The sequence below is a fragment of the Bombina bombina genome, chromosome 5 (assembly GCF_027579735.1).
Source record: "Bombina bombina isolate aBomBom1 chromosome 5, aBomBom1.pri, whole genome shotgun sequence".
Lineage (NCBI taxonomy): Eukaryota > Metazoa > Chordata > Amphibia > Anura > Bombinatoridae > Bombina > Bombina bombina.
Window position 1 is genome coordinate 971,514,247 of NC_069503.1, and position 19,296 is coordinate 971,533,542.

The window sequence follows — 19,296 nt, forward strand, 5'->3', positions numbered from 1 at the left end:
ATACACTTGCACAGGGATCCCTCGAAAATCTACAGATTGAATATTTCCAACAAATGCACACAACTAGCCTCTCAGCTAACGAACTGGCACAACCTTCCCCTGGGGCTGTTGGGCAGAGTCAACTTGATTAAGATGACAGTACTGCCCAAAATGCTCTACCCAATGCTCATGTTGCCATATCTCCTCATACAGACTTGCATCTACTCACCAAGGCAATCTCCCAATTTATCTGAAAAAAGGGGTAAGCCGAGGATAGCGATGGAGAAACTGCATCTCCCATACTCCGCAGGAGGGCTGGCCCTCCCGAACCTCAAATTGTACAATTGGGCAGCGTTGGCTAGGCTGGTACTCGACTGGCAATTGGACACGGGACACTTTGGAGAAACCAGACTAGAAGTAGCGATGGTTGCTCCCATCTCGTTGGCATATCTACCGTATGGAAATGGAAGGACATTGCCCGCGGATATTCTTGACAGTGTGGTGTACAGGGATCCACTCCGAGCCTGGCACAAAATACACAGATATCTGGGGATCAACACTCCCCCCCCCAAAATTTATTCCCATTGTGGGAAACCCAGACTTCTCGGCTGGATTGGACCAGGACCCCTTCCGTGAGTGGAAGAGGTTGGGTCTCAAGGTATTGGGAGATGTACTAGACCCTTTGCAGCACATGGTCCACTCCTTTCAGGAATTAAAAACTAAATTCCAAATGGGCATTTCTACGCCTACTTGCAGCTGCGACATTATGTAGGGTCTCTGCAGTCGGCTAATACAGGTTTTTGGGAACCACCGCCCTTTGCAATAGCGCAAACATTATTCCGGGTGGGCTCATTCTCACTATCTCACATATACACTTGTTTGCAACAACAAAAAGTACAGATGAACCTAACTGGACTGCTGACAAAACAAGCTAACAACTGTGCACTGGACCTGACGGTACAAGATATAACAGAGAGTCTTGAAAGAACAAGACAGGCCACACTTTCGATCTCACTTAGGGAATCACAGGTCAGAATCCTACACATGGATTATATTACTCCACACAGACTAGCCAAATGGGATCGTCAAATCCCAGACCACTGTATCAAATGCGGGGCGGCAGCTCCATCGCTTCAGCACTATTTCTACGCCTGCCCAAAGATTAGGAGGTTCTGGGGTCATTGTCAATACTGGCTAAATATTACATATCAGACAGAGATAACATTCACAGAAGCAGAAATCTTTTTACTTAGATGGGAAGACTCACATAGACAGCTGCATAGATTGCTTTCAGTATACACATTGTTGGCAAGACAATGCATCCTCAAAAGATGGATCTCCAAATTACCCCCGACGATAGGGCAACTAAAGCATATGTTACTTAAGCAGCTTTTCATAGAGCAATATGATGTCAGACTAGACACAGCGCGCAGATTACGCCCTTTTCTCAGAAAATGGAAAATATTTATAGAAACACTAGACCCAATCATACAAACACAGGTGCTGAAGCCATTCGCTCACTTGGACGCTATGCTACAAATTAAGGGTGGGGAGGATAGGTGGGATATCGTATACAATGCACAGACACATGAACCTTTAGAGGTGATGCTGTTTTGAGCAGTGCAGGGAGAGGGGGGAAGGGGTTGTGGGGTTTTTTGGGGGGGTTTTCTCCTCTCTCTTCTTTCTTCTTCAGCTCCCTCATCTTTCTGTTCCCCCATCATTCACAATCTTGGTCTGGATCAAGAACAGCAACATTAGGGAGCCAACCTGTCAATTGTTATACATTAGTTATGTAACGAGTTATTTGGTTTAAAATGTTTGAAAACTTAAAGGAACGGAATACACTGTCAAGAACAGTCAGCGGCGATATGCTGTATAACAGTATGGACTTATTGCTGGTACCCCTATAAGACCAAGGCTATTGTATTCCAATGTTATGCACAAGCAGATGCAACACGGAAAAAAAAGGCTGTGTATTGTATATTTGAGACGACTTGTATTTTATTGTTATACATGCTCCGTTTCCTTTAATAAAAAGTGAATTTAAAAAAAAAAGATATGTTTATCTCTGAACTAACTTGAGTATAAATTGTATTTAATATATAAAGAAACCAAAGCTATGGCTACATGTACTATACCTTTAAGTGACGATCATTATTTATTTTCTTGATGTTTTGTCTCCAGCGGCAGAGGATGAGATATGCCGTCGGTCATGATTTGCAACAAGTTATAATCATACTATGTTTGCATTTAACTTTTATACTGGTTTTTGATACATGTTGAGATTTATGATTTACGGTTGGCTGCTATCTAAGAACGGTTGCTACTTTAGACAAAACATCGCTATGTCATTGGGTTCCTGCAGATTCTAAATTTTTTCACTATTTTCTATTTTGTATTAATATGTTTTTATTAATGTGTAAAAGAGAGTAGAGTGGTGTCCCATGGAGGGGCAAACAACACTGTCTATATTGTTATGTTGAGAGTACGATATTCAAGGGGTTAAAAAATACCTTAGTAACTACTGAGTAGTGATAGGTTGGAATGGTCTGTCCTCACTAATTTAACAGCTGTCAGTGACTCTCTCTCTCCAGCTCTGATTAACTGCCTGTAGGGCGGGAAACGTGTCAGTTGAGTTGACATTTGTTTGCTGTGCCTGTGTGTTTGAATTTTAACACTAATATGAAATAAAATTTGACTTTTAACTTCACAATCTCTCCCAGTCCTTTCACCATTACTGCTGCTACAATTTGCTTCATTCATCCTATCCAGGCAGAAGAGGACATCCGGACTGGTAGACATCTTCATCCAAGCGGCATCTTCTATCTTCATCCATGCGGAGCGGAGCCATCTTCTTCCCAGCCAATGCGGATCCATCCTCTTCAACCGACGCCTACTCGCCGAATGAAGGTTCCTTTAAATGACGTCATCCAAGATGGCATCCCTCGAATTCCGATTGGCTGATAGGATTCTATCAGCCAATCGGAATTAAGGTAGGAAAAATCTGATTGGCTGATTCAATCAGCCAATCAGATTCAAGTTCAATCCGATTGGCTTATCCAATCAGCCAATCAGATTGAGCTCGCATTCTATTGGCTGATCGGAACAGCCAATAGAATGTGAGCTAAATCTGATTGGATCAGCCAATAGAATGCGAGCTCAATCTGATTGGCTGATTGGATCAGCCAATCGTATTGAACTTGAATCTGATTGGCTGATTGAATCAGCCAATCAGATTTTTCCTACCTTAATTCCGATTAGCTGATAGAATCCTATAAGGCAATCAGAATTTGAGGGATGCCTTCTTGGATGACTTCATTTAAAGGAACCTTCATTCGGCGAGTAGGCGTCAGTTGAAGAGGATGAATCCGCGTCGGCTGGGAAGAAGATGGCTCTGCTCAGCATGGATGAAGATAAAAGATGCCACTTGGAAGAAGATGTCTGCTGGTCCGGATGTCCTCTTCTGCCCGGATAGGATGAAGACTTCTGCTGGTCTGGATGTCCTCTTCTGCCCCATTGGATGAAGACTTCGGCCCGGCTGGGTGAAGACGACTCAAGGTAGGGAGATCTTAAGGGGGTTAGTGTTAGGTTTTTTTTAAAGGGGGGTTTGGGTGGGTTAGAGTAGGGGTATGTGGGTGGTGGGTTTTAATGTTGGGGGGTTGTATTTTTTTTACAGGCAAAAGAGCTGATTACTTTGGGGCATGCCCCGCAAAAAGCCCTTTTAAGGGCTGGTAAAAGAGCTGATTACTTTGTAATGTAGAATAGGGTAGGGACTTTTATTATTTTGTTTATTTTATTTTATTAGGGGGCTTAGATTAGGTGTAATTAGTTTAAACTGCTTGTAATTCTTTTTTATTTTTTGTAATTTAGTGTTTGTTTGTTTTTGTATTATAGAATAGTTTATTTAATTGTATTTAATTGTAGGTAATTGTAGGTAATTTATTTAATTAGTTTAATGATAGTGTAGTGTTAGGTTTAATTGTAACTTAGGTTAGGATTTATTTTACAGGGAATTTTGTATTTATTTTAACTAGGTAGCTATTAAATAGTTATTAACTATTTAATAGCTTTTGTACCTAGTTAAAATAAATACAAAGTTGCCTGTAAAATAAATATAAATCCTAAAATAGCTACAATGTAATTATTAATTATATTGTAGCTATATTAGGGTTTATTTGATAGGTAAGTATTTTTAAATAGAAATAATTTAGTTAATTTTAGGAATATTATTTCGTTTAATATAAATTATATTTATGTTAGGGGGTGTTAGGGTTAGGGTTAGAGTTATGTTTAGGGGTTAATAACTTTATTATAGTAGTGGCAACGGTGCGGGCGGGAGATTAGGGGTTAATAGTTGTAGGTAGGTGGCGGCGATGTTAGGGAGGGCAGATTAGGGGTTAATACAATTTATTATAGTGTTTGCGAGGCGGGAGTGTGGCGGTTTAGGGGTTAATACATTTATTATAGTGGCGGCGAGGTCCGGTCAGCAGATTAGAAGTTAATAAGTGTAGTTAGGTAGCGGCAACATTGGGGGGGGCAGATTAGGGGTTAATAAATATTATGTAGGTGTGAGCGATGTTGGGGGCAGTAGATTAGGGGTTCATAGGGATAATGTAGGTGGCAGCGGTGTCCGGAGCAAAAAATTAGGGGTTAATTGTGTAATGCAGGTGTCAGCGAAAGAGGGGGCAGCAGATTAGGGGTTAATAAGTGTAAGGTTAGGGGTGTTTAGACTTGGGGTTCATGTTAGGATGTTAGGTGCAGACTTAGAAAGTGTTTCTCCATAGGAAACAATGGGGCTGCGCTAGGAGCTGAACGCTGCTTTTTTACAGGTGTTAGTTTTTTTTTCAGCCAGCTCAGCCCCATTGTATCCTATGGGGAAATCGTGCACGAGCACATTTTGCCAGCTTACTGCTACCGTAAGCAACGCTGGTATTGAGGGTTGAAGTGGCGGTAAATTCGGCTCAACGCTCCCTTTTTGGAGCCTAACGCAGCCCTTCAGACAACTCTAAATACCAGCGTTGTTTGGAAGCAGCGGTAGGAAAAAAAGCTGCGTTAGCTACGCGGGTCTTTACCGACAAAACTCTAAATCTAGCCGATAGACTGCCCTTTGGGCAGGCTTACCAACTAGTTGCTTATAACAAGTATTCATCACACTCAGAAGTTTCACTTTGACAGGGGCTTTCTTTCAATATTTATTCTTTATTTTCTACATTGATATGAACCTTAAAAATACCGGCCGAGTCGGTATATGTGCAACTCACTAAAAAAATTGTTCCTGGCAGCTGCTTGTGATGACAAGGTTCCAGTAAGGTTCTTATCCTACAACATTGTTCTGCTCCTTCTATCTGTAATTAACACTTATTTTGACCCTGTCCAAGTGCAATTTTCCCTAACTACTGATGTATGAGCCACACACAAATAAATAAACATTGTGTCTGACCTACCCCCTGCTAGTATTTAAACTACCCCTCATATATTCAAACCACCTGCCTACATGATCCAACCTGCCTACATGATCCTCAAACTGCCAACTACCTCTCCAAAATTCTCATATGCAATAATCTTGCTAAATTTTTTCCCTACCATTAGGCCCCCCCATGCTAACTACCTTCCTTTGTAATCTCCCCCTCCATTATTTAGATGTTTTTGATATATATATATCTCAATGAGAGATAAAAAGGTATATGCAATTTTCTGAAATTAAAAAACTAATGTCAGACTTTTAGCATATTATACACTATGAGAGTTGTAGATAATAATCAATAATGCTCTTTTTGATTTACATGTGATTTTAATTCAAAGTAATGGAAATTATATTGAATAGTTAAATAAAAAAAGCATATTTACAACAATGAAGTGTATTCAGAGAAGCATCTGTCTTAGATTTAGGGCAGATTATCTTTTGTCTGTGTATTAAAGAATATAAAATAAAGAGTGGTCTGTTCATTTTAATTTGTTTCTTTCTTCAAGTGATATTACCTTTGATAAAGCACTGGTATCCTATAACCAAAAAAAGGTAAATTAGATATTGCCTTTGGTACAAAGGAATTCTCGATACACATCATATGATTCCTGCAAAGTTGTTTTTATTATTTTTATTATTATTATAATATAAAAAGCACAATAGGTTTTCAGAGAAGCAGCTGAATTAGATTTAAAGCACTTTTCAATTTATCTATGTATTTAAGAATCTAAAGAGCTGTCTTCTTATGCATTATAATTACTTTTTTGTAACATTACCTTTGATACTGGACATCTTTAATTATTATGACAGACAATATTAGATATAAGTCACTATTGACACAACTAATTACTCCATGCAGACCAAATGTGCCTTGCAAAGCTATTTGTCCAAGAATAAGTCTATTATTGTTTGACTAATTTTAGTTATCAGAAGTATGACACTAAAAATGGAAACATCAATCAAATTAGCAAATATAATACACAGTTTTGCCACTTACTGGAGTTATAACCAAGCTGCTTCTTTATTTCTCTTTCTGGAATATGTAAAGTCAGACCTTGGGTTTTGTGCGGTATGGTGTCACGTAGCTGTGGAGGCGCGGACATCCAGCATGGAGGTGGAGGATCCTCTGATCACTGCTGTACACTGAAGCTTGAATGCAAGGTATCCATTTAAAAATCAGCCAATAGGATGAGAGCTACAGAAATCCTATTGGCTGATTTGAAAATGTCAGCCAATAGGAATGCAATGCACCCCATTTTTAAACGGGTACCTTGCATTCAAGCTTCTATGTACGGCTGTGATCATATGAAAAGGATCCTCCATGCTGGATGTCCTCGCCACCAGCGCCGATGCTCCGCGGCTCCACAGCTCTGCGCCCTTGGGATGAAGATAGGAGATACACCCCCCCTGATGGATGAAGATGTCACCGCCTGGATGAAGACTTCTCGCCGCCTGGATGAAGATGGATGTCTGGACTTCAGGAACTGTGAGTAGATTTTCTGGGGTTAATGTTAGGTTGTTTTTTTTGGGGGGGTGGTTTATTTTAGATTAGGGATGAACAGTAAAAGAGCTGAATGCCCTTTTAAGGGCTATGCTCATACAAATGAACCTTTAAGGGCAATAGGTAGCTTAGGTTTTTTTTTTTTTTTTTTTTTAATTTTGGGGAGTTGGTTGGGTGGGGGGTTTACTGATAGGGGGGCTTTGTAATTTTTAGGTAAAAGCGCTGTTAAACTTAGGGCAATACCCTTTAAAAGGCTCGTTTAAGGGCTATTGGTAGTTTAAACTTAATTTTTTTTTATTTCACAGGTAAGTTTTTATTTATTTAAAGATAGTTATATTGTAAAAACATTTAGTTTTTTTGTTTTAGGGGTTAATAGTTTAATTTAGTGTGCTGCAATGTGGGGTGCGGCGGATTAGGGTTTAATAGGTTTAGTAGTTGCGATGTGGGGGGGCGGCATTTTAGGGGTTAATAGGTTTATTATTGTAGTTGCAATGTGGGGGGCCAGCTGTTTAGGGGTTAATAGGTTTATTTAGTGTTGGCTATACAGGTGGGCGGCGGGTTAGGGGTTAATAAGTTTAATATAGTGTTTGTGATGCGGGAGGGTGGCAGTTTAGGGGTTAATAGGTAGTTTATGGGTGTTAGTGTACTTTGTAACATTTAAGTTATGAGTTTTGTGAAACATTTTTGTTTAGCAGAATCCATAACTACTGGTCTCAGTATGTGGTATGGAGCAAGGCGGGATAGGCTGTAAAGCAAGCATTTTAACTGGACCGCACAACCTGTAATACAGCTTTTTTTGAGTGCGGAATGGATTGTTGCGTTACAGGCTAAAATGCTTGCAGCATAGCTATACCGCCGCAACTTGTAATACGGGAAACCTGCCATTCCACGCGCAGTAGCCTTACCGTACCATACAGCAAAACTTGTAATTTAGGTGTTTGGGTTTAAGGCTGTAGGTGTAACACAGTATCGGGTTAGAACACAAGCTATAAGTGTTAGTTTTTTTTTCTTCAGCGAGTTCCATTGAAGTCTATGGGGAGAAGAAGTTAACGTGATCATGATATCCAAAGTCCAAATACTTCTATTTAAAATTGAATGCACTTTTGAGCATTGAAGTTGTTACCTTTGTATCCCTTTAAAGGGACATTCAATTATTTATTTTGTCACCATTTCCTCTAATTTAATTTAAATAATTTTAGGTTTTTCAAATCTGAGGACTGGACATGCACACTGTAGACTTCACAACCCACCTGCATATTTAACCATACCTTGCCTTACCTGAGGTTATAAGATACAGTAATCAAAACAATGGCATTTTTACTAACAAAACAACTCCATTTTGGCTTGTCCATATACGGTAAGTGGTAGGTGGAGTTCCATTGAAGTCTATGGGGAGAAGAAGTTAACGTGATCATGATATCCAAAGTCCAAATACTTCTATTTAAAATTGAATGCACTCTTGAGCATTGAAGTTGTTACCTTTGTATCCCTTTAAAGGGACATTCAATTATTTATTTTGTCACCATTTCCTCTAATTTAATTTAAATAATTTTAGGTTTTTCAAATCTGAGGACTGGACATGCACACTGTAGACTTCACAACCCACCTGCATATTTAACAATACCTTGCCTTACCTGAGGTTATAAGATACAGTAATCAAAACAATGGCATTTTTACTAACAAAACAACTCCATTTTGGCTTGTCCATATACGGTAAGTGGTAGGTGGAGTTTGCACATAAGTACTATGTCATAGTACTTTGTTTAGTGTACTGTGCTGATGTAGTACCTACATCCAACACAGAGGCACATGCTGCTGTCCCTGCTTTTAGCTTAGACATAGAGACTGCAGCTGGGTACAGAAGGCATCTGCCCTCATATACAAAGGAAACGCTGATTGTGCTCCCTTACCATGTGAAGGTAGATTACCAATTCAGACAGTGTCACTGTCCGTATCAGGTGCAATCGTGCTGTTGGAGTTTTGGGAGAAAGGAGGGTGGTGGGTGGGCAGAGAAGGGAGGGAGGAGAGGGTTTCCAATGCTACATAAACATTTTGGAATGGTAGAGGGAGGAATGGGTCCCTAAATTTCAGAAAAGGGGACAATTAGAGGGGCGGTGGTTCCCTATAGTGAGATCACTTGAAGGGGGAGTTGGGCATGGTGAGGGAGGATCCTAACACTACAGAAAAAAAAATAATTGTATATTCATTACATATTTATCCAAGCAGATATTTTGCTTAAATAACTGTCAATCACCAAAGAAGATGTTTAAGGTTAAACAACTACCTACTGACAAACTATCATACAGTGAAGGATATTTTTTTCTGATATAAACACTTTAATCATCTGACTTGCAAAATAATGTCTTAATATATATGTGTGTGTGTGTGTTTGTGTGTGTGAATGCAAGCCCTGGTGAACATCTACTTAAAAAGACATTATTTGTTTAATTTTTTTACACCCTGCCCCAAAAATATTATGTCTAAAAAAAGGCCTTAAACCTGGAGTGAGGTGGGGGTGGGCAGCAGAATTTTGAGTGCCTAGGGCAGCACAAAACCTAAATACGCCCCTGCTGTCTTCTAATTACCAAGCATCGATGGCAAACCATGCATATCTGCCATTTCTTTGCAAATGGTATCCTAGAGAAACTTTTACAACCATTCGTACTATGACTGCAGTTGTTGTGTGTAAATAATTTTAGTTTGAACCAAATGGTTGTGAAAAAGTTAACCATTTGTTTTATATGATGGCATTTTGCAATCAAATGATGGCATGAAATACACCAGAATGGGCCTAAATCAATACCTTGAGTGGTCATTTTAATATATATATATAGTTTTGGGGGTCCATATCCTGCTACCTGTGATCAGTCAGCTGAAAGGCTTTAAAGTTCAAGCTTGATATTAGAGCACTTGGTGGTGCTCTCTTTTGTGAATATTCTGTACACTATATCATACCCTTTTGATACACACTGTGCAAGGCCATTTTGGCGCCCTTGTTTCCTTTGTATTTTAGATTTCTTCTCAATCAAGGTTCACATAAAAACTTGATCAAAGAGCAGTAGTTATAGAACTTGTTGGACTTGTGTACTATTTTTACATATCACTTTCGATTGATTACTCACATTCATAACTATGTTTTGTTTTTTCTTATTGGTCGCACCCTTTATTATTCTTTGGTGTTTTTAGTGAATTTAAAAACAGCTTTACGAGTTTCAGCATTGCAACCATCTTTCTCAAGAGCAAATCAGTTCTCAATAAAAGAGCTTTTTCACACAATTTAGCAATACACCTTACTAAACTGCTCCAAACAATCATCTAGATTACTCAGCAGATAGATTTTATTACAAGTTTGTCTACCATTCAGTAAAGATGTTTTTATAAATTGTTAAATAATGTGTAGATATTTATTTTAACATAATTTAGCTTCATGTTTGTATTTATAATGGGCCAGATTACGTGTGGAGTGAAAAAAATGCGCTTTTGCAATCGCAAAATTTGTGCTCCACTCATAATACCAGTGCACGCAATTGTACGCTGGTATTACAGGTGAGGCTCAAGGCAAACACAACTTTGTGTTCGCATTGCAGGGAAACTTTGCGCTCATGAGAGCGCACTTTTATGGGCTCCAATGGGAGCCTCATTTTCATGCCGTGAGATTTGGCAGAGAACGCATTGAAGGGGGTAAGTCATGCACCGATGGGCAGCAAATTTTAAATACAGGTGGCCCTCGGTTTACGCCGGTTCAATTTGCGCCATTTCAGAATAACAACCTTTTTTTTCAGTCATGTGACTGCTATTGAAAAGCTTTGGAAAGCAAAGTGCACTAATTAAAATAGCCAGTAGGTGGAGCTGTCCGCTTGTTTTGCAGCAAAGTTATGCAACTTAAAGGGACATGAAACCCAACATTTTTCTTTCATGATTCAGATAGAGAATATAATGTTAAACAACTTTCTAATTTACTTCTATTTTATAATTTGTTTCATTCTCTTTTTATCATTTGTTGAAGTAGCAGCAATGCACTAATGGTTTCTAACTGAACTCATGGGTGAGCCAATCACAATCAATATATATATATGCAGCTACTAATTAACAGCTAGAATCTAGGTTCTCTGCCGCTCCTGAGCTTTCCTGGATAAAGCTTTCAGCAAAGGATAACAAGAGAATGAAGCAAATTAAATAATAGAAGTAAATTGAAAAGTTGTTTAAAATTGTATTTTCTATCTGAATTATGAAAGAAAACTTTTGGGTTTCATATCCCTTTAACAGCCTGAAATTGATCTGTATACATAGAGCAGACATTAGCTATCGAGCAACAAGTTTTAGCAGCCACTTCCCTATTATCTTCCTGTCCAGCTGCTTGAGGTGAGGGTGCCTAACTGCTTAATCATTGCAGTTTGAAATGCATAGAATAGGTGCAGACCCAATATTATCTAACATGCTAACAATGCATGGAACTGATTGCAGAAAAATGCAAGTAAAAAAACGTTTTTGTTCATTAAACTTAGTTTGATGATGATGCAGTCTGTTGTGTGATTATTTAAATAGGTGTTGTTAGCAAATGTTTTTGTTTATTAAACTTAGTTTGATGATGATACAATCTATATTATTAGGTTTATAATGCTGTTTAGCGTTTAAAGTCTTCATTTCAAAGCTTTAAAAATAATGTATTAGGTGTTACTTATGACAATTTTGAGAGGGGCCTGGAACCTGACCCCCTCACTTCCCATTGACTTACATTATAAACTGGGTTTCAATTTACAATGGTTTCGATTTACAACCATTCCTCCTGGAACCTAACCCCGGCGTAAACTGAGGGCTACCAGTATAGATGTAAATGAATATATACATATATATTTATGTGTTTATGTGTGCCTGTTTGTAAGGCACAGGGATATGCTTATCCCGTGAATTTTAATATGCAACATTAAAAGCAAAATTTTATACAAATTCTACAAGTGGACTCCTGGCATTTCTTTCTTCATTCTATATGTGCATATAGACATATTAACACATACATATATATGTATATAAGAATTTACATATACATTTACAGTGAACACACAGTCCCCATAGATCACAATGTAAATATATAAAAACCAAAAAAAAAACAAGGTTATTGCAAGGAGAAAAACTTACATTGTATTAATTAAAAAGGTCTATGTTGTCCTATGTTGCAGTTAAATATGTTTATACTAATTTAGGTAATCAAAGTTTCTGTACTGCTCCATATTTAAGTATTTATACATTAACTGACAACAAGGATACCATAAGACAAGACCATGATAATAGTGGAATACATGTTTATCACCAACAATTATCAATAATGCTAATAAAATATGAATAAAAACTGTGATGTACTTTGCCATCATCCAATGTGAATGTATAATTGTACATATGTGCATTAAATTTTATTTTGTGTGATATTTAATTTTATGTTAACACTGCCTAATGTTTATCTGCAGTTTTGTCATCTATCTATTACTATTGTGATCTTAGGAGGAAATGGATCTATTCAGTCAATTTAGATTCAACCACTAGGGGTTAAGTGATACAGGTGATACAATCAGCTCTACCTGTTTTCTATTGGCCGAATGACCCAGCTCCCCCTATTTAAGCTGGCAGATACCATAAGTCAGTATCTCTGAGGAAGTGTGCCTGGTGGCACAGGAAACGCATCAGATCTTATTGGTATGACCTACTTTTTTAGACACTATGGGGTTTATCGATCAAGCTCCGAGCGGAGCTTGACGGCCCGTGTTTCTGGCGAGTCTTCAGACTCGCCAGAAACACAACTTATGGAGCAGCGGTCACAAAGACTGTTGCTCCATAACCCTGTCCGCCTGCTCTGATTAGGCGGACAGGAATCGCTGGAATTCAACCTGATCGACTACGATTGGGTTGATTGACACCCCTTGCTGGCGGGCCATTGGCCGCGAGTCTGCAGGGGGTGGCGTTGCACCAGCAGCTCTTGTGAGCTGCGGTGCAATGCTGAATACGGAGAGCGTATTGCTTTCCGCATTCAGCGATGTCTTGTGGACCTGATCCGCACTGTCAGATCAGGTCCGCAAGACATTTGTTAAATTGGCCTCTATGTATATAATCTGTGTACAATAAAATAAACTTTTATTTGCAACTAAGGATCAGTCTGCAACTTTCTTCTATTTGATACATGATTTCAACGTAAAAGAAAGTTTCAGTGCCATTTTTTACACCTCACATCCCCTAACTTTAACCCCTAAAAACTGATTTGTGCAGTTATTATTTTAAAAATTAAAGATGCTACTTTTTATGTTTAAAAAAGGCACCATACAGTTTATTTTGTGGGACATTTTTAAAAGTAACCAGAGAGCTGATCTCTGGTTAATTTTCTGAGCGCTAATTGCTACTGAGAGCTTGCGGTAGCATTAACCAGCCACTTGTAATTGCTGGTTATTTATCGTGCACCCGTAAACGGAAGAATTTGCCAGTTTATGGGCACGTGATAAATTAGCGCTCCATTTGTAATCTATCCCAATGTTTATTAACTTTTAGCATCCTTACTATTTAACATCTAATTAAACTTTTTAAAAATTTAAAACAAAATCTAATTGTTAAAATTAAAAAATATTTATATAAAATTATTTTGACTAATCCGTAAAAATGATATAATTTAAATGAACCAATCATCTTACAATGTAATATGTCCACAATCAAGTAGGTCCAACATAGCTTGCTGTCACATGATTGAGGTGACCAATTCAAGTACATATACAATTTAAAAGCCAGATGTTATTCTGGCTGATTTTAATTGATTTTAAATTCCAATAAAAGCAATATTTTCGTGTTCTTGTTCTCTTTCAAGTAGTCTCCTTGTAAAAGTTCCCTCTCAGGAACCAATTAAAGATATTGGGCCAGATTACAAGTGGAGCATTATTTAACGCTCCCGCTTGAGCGCTAACTGCGCTAGAATAATACTTTTTGCGCACATTGGGGTTGCACTTCTATTATGAGTTGAAAGTAAACTGTTTTAGCTAACATGCTAAACTAACAAGCACAAAAAGACCCCTATAGAAGTCAATGGAGCAAAAATAGTGGGAAAAAAACATCCAACTCAGGCACAAACCCGTTCTCATATTCTCACGTGGGCTAAACTGACATGAAAATATGAATATTTCACATTCCAATGTTCTTCACATAAAGAATGTTCTATTTATTCTTAAACACACACGTATATATATATATAGGCAAACAAAGGCTAGGTGTGTGCGCACAATGAGACCCTATATCAGCAAATCTACTATGAGCAAAGTAGAAAACAATACCTGTTGCAAGCTGAAATTTGGCGTTGTGAGGAGAGGGGGTGTGTCACGATGATTGGAGACCTGCAGCTGTGGCGTTCTGAGCACGATCTGTAAACTGCTCCAAAATACAATAGAGGATCCAAAGACAGCTGCTTTTTTTGCTGTCATGTTTTTACCCATGAAATAATAAAGTGAAATCTTTTACGATCCGTGGAGTCCTTTTTGCGCTACAAGGCGCTCACTGTCTTTGGATCCTATAAATATATATATATATATATATATATGCCTCTGAGCCATCGCAAATATTCCCTATCAGGTGCTGATGGCTGCTCAGAGCCGTCTCTATTACTCACCCACCTTGAGGGCATTCTGGGGGCTCCCATCGACTCCCACCCCAGCGATCAGGCCTGTATAGTGACAAGCATTGCCAGGACTTCACGTTTTGCTCTGTGACATCATGTGCAATGATGTGATGACATCATTGCGCAACTTTATTGAAAAATTACAATGGACAGTATAGGGAAATGGGGGCATGCTGCTTAGAAGCCTGTATCTCAGAGATGTAAGCAGCTACAGACCCCCAAGACCTTTTTTAAAAAAAAGTTAAAAAAAATATTTTAAAAAAATTAAAAAATCCTTAAATCCATATAAATATATATAAATATATATATATATATACATTAACATCTTTAGGGATATATATGTATGTCTACGTTAAAGCACTTTGCCTGCCTTTTTTTCTAACACCTCTTTGAGCCCTAAAAACTATTTTGTGCAATATTTATTTTAATATTGTTTATCAGATAGTTTTATTACGATTGAAACTGTACTGTGTAATGTATTTTTACTGTGTTTTGTGACACCTTTTTTGTTTTGAGAAACAGTTAACCAGAACTCTGAGGACGCATTAATCATTCTCGGGTGAATCACAATTGCGCTCAAGTCATCGCATTTACATTTAACTTGTAATACAAGCTGAAAACCTTATACGCACAAAAAACATGATATACCCCTTATCGCTCACGTGTAGCTGTTAGCGGTCCACTCGTAATCTGGCCCATAGTGTCCTCTTAAATGGAATCTAGGTCTTTATAATTATGCAGATATGCAACTAGGACCAAATGAAGGAAGACATATTGTTATTGGTGTTAAATCTGTAAATAGAGGTCTTCTGTTTGATGCAATCTTTTCCTTAAAGGGGCAGTCAACACCAGAATTTTTGCTGTTAAAAAAGAAAGATAATCCCTTTATTACCCATTCCCCATTTTTGCATAACCAACACAGTTATAATAATACACATTTTACTTCTGTATTTACCTTGTATCTAAGCTTCTGCTGACTGCCCCCTTATTTCAGTTCTTTTGACAGACTTGCATTTTAGCCAATCAGTGCTCACTACTAGGTCACTTCACGTGAATGAGCTCAATGTTATCTATATGAAACACATGAACTAATGCGCTCTAGTGGTCAAAATGCATTCAGATTAGAGGCAGTCTTCAAGGTCTAAGAAATTAGCATATGAACCTCCTAGGTTTAACTTTCAACTAAGAATTCCAAGAGACAAAGCAAAATTGGTGATAAAAGTAAATTGGGAAGTTGTTTAAAATCGCATGCCCTATTTAAATTATGAAAGTTTTTTTTGGACTTGACTGTCCCTTTAATGATTATAAATGTCATACATGAAGAAAGTACATATTTGTCATGATCCAGTCTGGACTTGAACCTATAAACTGGTTCAATGTCTGCTACAATTGTTTCCCCGCCTGCTCACTTACCTCTTCGCCAGGCTGAGGATTTAGGAACACTGTTTTTCTGTGATTCCCTGGCATCTGACCTTGGCTGTTTCATTGAAATTTCGTAATAACTGTCCCAGTTACTTTTGCTTGCTTGTTACCTGTTACTACAGAATTACCAGTATGCAACTTAATCACACATCCTACCTGCTGTTACGGAATTACTTGTCTACAGCATATCTGCATTCCCTGTCTGCTACTGCAGACTTTCCTGTCTAAAGCATATCTGTGTATTCCTGCCTGTTACTACAGAGAAAGCTACAGGAATGATTGAACCCGGAGACTTCGCCACTCGTTTAAAACATAAGTCCTTTAATCCTTCCATTAAAAACAGGTACAAAGAAGTGCCATAATAAGGTGGTGTGTCTTTCAGTCTCGTTGACGCGTATCGGCTAGCGTGCCGTAGTCATAGCGTGAGTTCTGACAGGAACACCTGTGCATTTAAAAAACAGTATCAACATCCTATAGATTAAAAACAACAGAGGACAACCTCCTACCTTAATTAATGATTTAACACACAGTGTGTATTCAAAATCTTTTTCCTTTTTTTGTTTTTGTTACAGAGAAAGCTGTCTACAGCATATCTACGTATCCTGCCTGTTATTACAGAGTTAGCTGTCTACAGTATCACTACATATCCTGCCTGCTACTGTAGTTTCCTGTCTACAGCTTATCTACGTATCCTGCCTCCTACTGCAGTCTCTTGTCTAAAGCATATCTATGTATCCTGCCTTCTACTGCAGAGTTTCCAAGCTACAGCATATCTATGTTATCTACTTGCCATTACAGAGTTACCTGACTACAGCTTATTTACATTTTTACCTGCTTTGAACTAAGTTACCTTGTATTCTTGTCTGCACAGAGACTTTGCCCTTCATCTAGTCTACATATCTCTGCATTGCTAATTAATCTGATCAATAAACCCTTTACCTTTATTCCTAAAATCCTTGTACCAGTTTCATTACGTAGAAAAAAACACAACTTTTGGACCAGAAATTGACACGTCTGCACATCTGCTCCCATCACCAGACCCCGCTCCCATGAGGAGCATGACAACATTATCCATTTTATGTGGTATATCTAACAAATGTATACTTTATACAATTTTCTCTGCAAACTATCTATGAATAAAACAAAAAAAAACATCATAACAATGTTCTTGTCAAAATGTATTGTCCTTAATGACTTAGTTAGCCTGTTGAGTTTGTTATATTCATTAAATAATAAGTTGTCATGTCCACTTCATTGCTGTGCTGTTCTGTCGATGAGATGGCCATCTGGAGTAAATAGAGTCATAATAAATAAATATATTTAATTCAAGATGTTATACCAGATGTTATGTCAGAAACACAGGCTATACTGGGTATATGGGTATATTCTCTAATAAAGTAATTATATATACAATTCATTGATAACAATACAGTAAGATACTTATCAATTACTAATCACAAAACAATGATTAATAATTCAGTAATAACAGATAACAATTGCAATAACAACATAATTAGAAACAGAAAGAGAAGCATTCTTCCAGGAACAAACAATAGCTCAGTGGCTTGTTCTATCGCATTGTTACCACATGGGAGTAGATCATTTTAGCTCTATATCAGTCTTATGCATCCTAACAAGCTCAATCCAGCCCCAAAATACCAGGAGATTTTCCTCTTAACAAGTGAAATGGCAGCCCAAGATGATTGTTTCGGCCTCCTTTGGGCCTTGTCAGTGAGGTACATCCATATCCCCTCTAGGTACATTGGGCAAGGAGTCGACGTATGGTTTTCACCATCACCACCAAAGATAGGGAACCAGAAGTGGGTTGCCATTTCTCTTGTTCAGACGAGAATTGTCTGGTATTTTGATATAGATATATATTTGACATTAATATTATCAGATATACAGTTGTATGCAAAAGTTTAGGCACCCCTTAGAATTTCTATGATTTTTCATTTATAAATAATTGGGTGTTTGGATCAGCATTTTCATTTTGATCTATCAAATATGTGAGGGACACAGTCATATTTCAGTAGGTTTATTGGATTAACAGAACATGTGCAATATGCATCCAAATGAAATTAGACAGGTGCATAAATTTGGCCACCCCAACAGAAATATTGCATCAATATTTAGTAGAGCCTCCTATAGCAGAAATAACAGCCTCTAGATGCTTCCTATAGTCTGCAATGAGTGTATGGATTCTGATTGAAGGTATTTTGGACCATTCCTCCTTGCAAAAAATCTCCAGTTCAGCTAGCTTTGATGGTTGCCGAGCATGGACAGCCCACTTCAAATCACCCCACAGATTTTCAATGATATTAAGGTCTGGGGACTGGGATGGCTATACCAGAACATTGCACTTGTTCCTCTGCATAAATGCCAGAGTAGATTTTAAACAGGGTTTTGGGTCGGTGTCCCGGTATAACTTCAATTTTCTGATTGGTTCCTCAACATTATTCTCAAGTATCTGTTGATATTGAGTGGAATCCATGCGACCCTCAACTTTAACAAGATTCCCAGTACAGGCTCTGGCCACACAGCCCCACAGCCTGATAGAACAGCCATTAAATTTTACTGTGGGTAGCAAGTGTTTGTCTTGGAATGCTGTGTTCTTTTGCTGCCTGTCAGGGTTTTTTCCCCTGCTTTGTTTGCCATGTGCTGCTGGCAGCCATTTTACTCACCTCTCTTGCTGACTCTGGAGCATAGTGTTTGATGCTGCTCATTTCCTGCATGCCCTTTTATGGCCAGACTGGTGTACATCATCCGTGTGAGACAGGTTGCAGTCTCAGAATTGTGATGTCATCATTTATTATTTAAAGGGCCTCTGTTCAGTATGATTTGCCCTTGCGTTGTCTCAGATTTGTTTGTGAGTTCCTGTGTATTACCTGCTGTCTGACGTCCCTCCTGGTTCCTGATCCCTGCCTTGTTCCTGACTCTGCTGTTCTCCTTGTTCCTGATTCCGGCTCGTCTGACTACTCGCTTTGGCTCCTGACTCGGCTCGTCTGACTACCAGCTCTGGTTTTGACTCCTGGCTTGTTATTTGACTTGTGGACTTTTTATTATTTTTTGTTATTAATAAAGGTGTGATTATTTTTGCACTTCTCTTCTCAGCCTGATTCCTGGCACACTGACATTACGCAAGGGCCATGAATCCTGATGGTGCTAATAATCCACCTTTACCTGCCATAATTTCCAGGATGGATGAACAGGATCACCACTTGGATCAATTTGCACTAGCCCTGCAAACCCTGCTGACTTGAACTGCACATTTGGACCAAAGTGTTC